This window comes from Cavia porcellus, unplaced genomic scaffold, assembly GCF_034190915.1.
Source record: "Cavia porcellus strain 051 isolate PalLab524CR breed Dunkin Hartley unplaced genomic scaffold, mCavPor4.1 scaffold_31, whole genome shotgun sequence".
Lineage (NCBI taxonomy): Eukaryota > Metazoa > Chordata > Mammalia > Rodentia > Caviidae > Cavia > Cavia porcellus.
In genome coordinates, this window is record NW_026947514.1 from 47,982,270 (window position 1) to 47,986,305 (window position 4,036).

Consider the following 4,036-nt stretch of genomic DNA (forward strand, 5'->3'; position numbering starts at 1 on the left):
TGGCAATGTAGGATGGAGAAAGGCACCGCGGGGTGGTCAGCATGGGGAGGTCAGGGAACATGCAGTGGCAATGTAGGATAGGTTGCTGAAAAACATCGCGGGGTGGTGCGCATTGTATGGCTGTGTGTTATATTACATTCACTAGTAGGAGTGAGAAAAACATCACGGGGTGGTGCGCATTGTATGGGTGTGTGTTACATTACATTCACTATTAGGAGTGACAAAAACATCACGGGGTCGTGTGAATCGGAGGGTCTGAATTAGGATAGGCAGTGAGTGGCAATGTAGAATGGAGAAAAGCACGGCGGGGTGGTCAGCATGGGGAGGTCAGGGAACATGCTGTGGCAATGTAGGATAGCTTTCTGAAAAACTTCGCGGGGTGGTGCGCATTGTATGGGTGTGTGTCACATTACATTCACTAGTAGGAGTGAGAAAAACATGGGGTGGTGTGAATCGGAGTGTCTGAATTAGGATAGGCAGTGAGTGGCAATGTAGGATAGAGAAAAGCACCGCGGGGTCGTCAGCATGGGGAGGTCAGGGAATATGCAGTGGCAGTGTAGGATAGGTTTCTGAAAAACATCGCGGGGTGGTGCGCATTGTATGGGTGTGTGTTACATTACATTCACTAGTAGGAGTGAGAAAAACCACACGGGGTGGTGCACATTGTAAGGGTGTGTGTTACATTACATTCACTAGTAGAAGTGAGAAAAATATCACGGGGTGGTGTGAATCAGAGGGTCTGAATTAGGATAGGCAGTGAGTGGCAATGTAGGATGGAGAAAAGCACCGCGGGGTTTTCAGCATGGGGAGGTCAGGGAACATGCAGTGGCAATGTAGGATAGGTTTCTGAAATACATCGCGGGGTGGTGCGCATTGTATGGGGGTGTTACATTACATTCACTAGTAGAAGGGAGAAAAACATCACGGGGTGGTGCGCATTGTATGGGTGTGTGTTACATTACATTCACTAGTAGGAGTGAGAAAAACATCACGGGATGGTGTGAATCGGAGGGTCTGAATTAGGATAGGCAGTGAGTGGCAATGTAGGATGGAGAAAAGCACCGCGGGGTGGTCAGCATGGGGAGGTCAGGGATCATGCAGTGGCAATGTAGGGTAGGTTTCTGAAAAACATCGCGGGATGGTGCGCATTGTATGGGTGTGTGTTACATTACATTCACTAGTAGGAGTGAGAAAAACATCACGGGGTGGTGTGAATTGGAGGGCCTAAATTAGGATAGGCAGTGAGTGGCAGTGTAGAATGGAGAAAAGCACGGCGGGGTGGTCAGCATGGGGAGGTCAGGGAACATGCAGTGGCAATGTAGGATAGGTTTCTAAAAAACATCGCGGGGTGGTGCACATTGTATGGGTGTGTGTTACATTGCATTCACTAGTAGGAGTGAGAAAAACATCACGGGGTGGTGCGCATTTTATGGGTGGGTGTTACATTACATTCACTAGTAGGAGTGAGAAAAACATCACGGTGTGGTGTGAATCGGAGGGTCTGAATTAGGATAGGCAGTCAGTGGCAATGTAGGATGGAGACAAGCACCGCGGGGTGGTCAGCATGGGGAGGTCAGGGAACATGCAGTGGCAATGTAGGATAGGTTTCTGAAAAACATCGCGGGGTGGTGTGCATTGTATGGGTGTGTGTTACATTATATTCACTAGTAGGAGTGAGAAAAACATCACGGGGTGGTGCGCATTGTATGGGTGTGTGTTACATTACATTCACTAGTAGGAGTGAGAAAAACATCACGGGGTCGTGTGAATCGGAGGTTCTGAATTAGGATAGGCAGTGAGTGGCAATGTAGGATGGAGAAAAGCACCGCGGGATGGTCAGCATGGGGAGGTCAGGGAACATGCAGTGGCAATGTAGGATAGGTTTCTGAGAAACATCGCGGGGTGGTGCGCATTGTATGTGTGTGTGTTACATTACATTCACTAGTAGGAGTGAGAAAAACATCACGAGGTGGCTCGCATTGTATGGGTGTGTGTTACATTACATTCACTACTAGGAGTGAGAAAAACATCACCGGGTGGTGTGAATGGGAGGTTCTGAATTAGGATAGGCAGTGAGTGGCAATGTAGGATGGAGAAAAGCACCGCGGGGTGGTCAGCATAGAGAGGTCAGGGAACATGCAGTGGCAATGTAGGATAGGTTTCTGAAAAACATCGCAGGGTGGTGCGCATTGTATGGGTGTGTGTTACATTACATTCACTAGTAGGAGTGAGAAAAACAGCACGGGGTGGTGCGCATTGTTTGGGTGTGTGTTACATTACATTCACTAGTAGGAGTGAGAAAAACATCACGGGGTGGTGTGAATCGGAGGGTCTGAATTAGGATAGGCAGTGAGTGGCAATGTAGGATGGAGAAAGGCACCGCGGGGTGGTCAGCATGGGGAGGTCAGGGAACATGCAGTGGCAATGTAGGATAGGTTTCTGAAAAACATCGCGGGGTGGTGCGCATTGTATGGGTGTGTGTTACATTACATTCACTAGTAGGAGTGAGAAAAACATCACGGGGTGGTGCGCCTTGTATGGGTGTGTGTTACATTACATTCACTAGTAGGAGTGAGAAAAACATCACGGGGTGGTGTGAATCGGAGGGTCTGAATTAGGATAGGCAGTGAGTGGCAAGGTAGTATGGAGAAAAGCACCACGGGGTGGTCAGCATGGGGAGGTCAGGGAACATGCAGTGGCAATGTAGGATAGGTTTCTGAAAAACATGGTGGGGTGGTGCGCATTGTATGGGTGTGTGTTACATTACATTCACTAGTAGGAGTGAGAAAAACATCACGGGGTGGTGTGAATTGGAGGGCCTAAATTAGGATAGGCAGTGAGTGGAAATGTAGAATGGAGAAAAGCACCGCGGGGTGGTCAGCATGGGGAGGTCAAGGAACATGCAGTGGCAATGTAGGATAGGTTTCTGAAAAACTTCGCGGGGTGGTGCGCATTGCATGGGTGTGTGTTACATTACATTCACTAGTAGGAGTTAGAAAAACATCACGGGGTGGTGCGCATTGTATGGGTGTGTGTTACATTACATTCACTAGTAGGAGTGACAAAAACATCACGGGGTGGTGTGAATCGGAGGGTCTGAATTAGGATAGGCAGTGAGTGGCAATGTAGGATGGAGAAAAGCACGGCGGGGTGGTCAGCATGGGGAGGTCAGGGAACATGCAGTGGCAATGTAGGATAGGTTTCTGAAAAACTTCGCGGGGTGGTGCGCATTGTATGGGTGTGTGTTACATTACATTCACTAGTAGGAGTGTGAAAAACATCACGGGGTGGTGTGAAGCGGAGTGTCTGAATTAGGATAGGCAGTGAGTGGCAATGTAGGATAGAGAAAAGCACCCCGGGGTGGTCAGCATGGGGAGGTCAGGGAACATGCAGTGGCAGTGTAGGATATGTTTCTGAAAAATATCGCGGGGTGGTGCGCATTGTATGGGTGTGTGTTACATTACATTCACTAGTAGGAGTGAGAAAAACATCACGGGGTGGTGCGCATTGTACGGTTGTGTGTTACATTACATTCACTAGTAGGAGTGAGAAAAATATCACGGGGTGGTGTGAATAGGAGGGTCTGAATTAGGATAGGCAGTGAGTGGCAATGTAGGATGGAGAAAAGCACCGCGGGGTGGTCAGCATGGGGAGGTCAGGGAACATGCAGTGGAAATGTAGGATAGGCTTCTGAAAAATATCGCGGGGTGGTGCGCATTGTATGGGTGTGTGTTACATTACATTCACTAGTAGGAGTGAGAAAAACATCACGGGGTGGTGTGAATCGGAGGGTCTGAATTAGTATAGGCAGTGAGTGGCAATGTAGGATGCAGAAAAGCACCGCGGGGTGGTCAGCATGTGGAGGTCAGGGAACATGCAGTGGCAATGTAGGATAGGTTTCTTAAAAACAACGCGGTGTGGTGCGCATTGTATGGGTGTGTGTTACATTGCATTCACTAGTAGGAGTGAGAAAAACATCACGGGGTGGTGCGCATTGTATGGGTGTGTGTTACATTACATTCACTAGTAGGAGTGA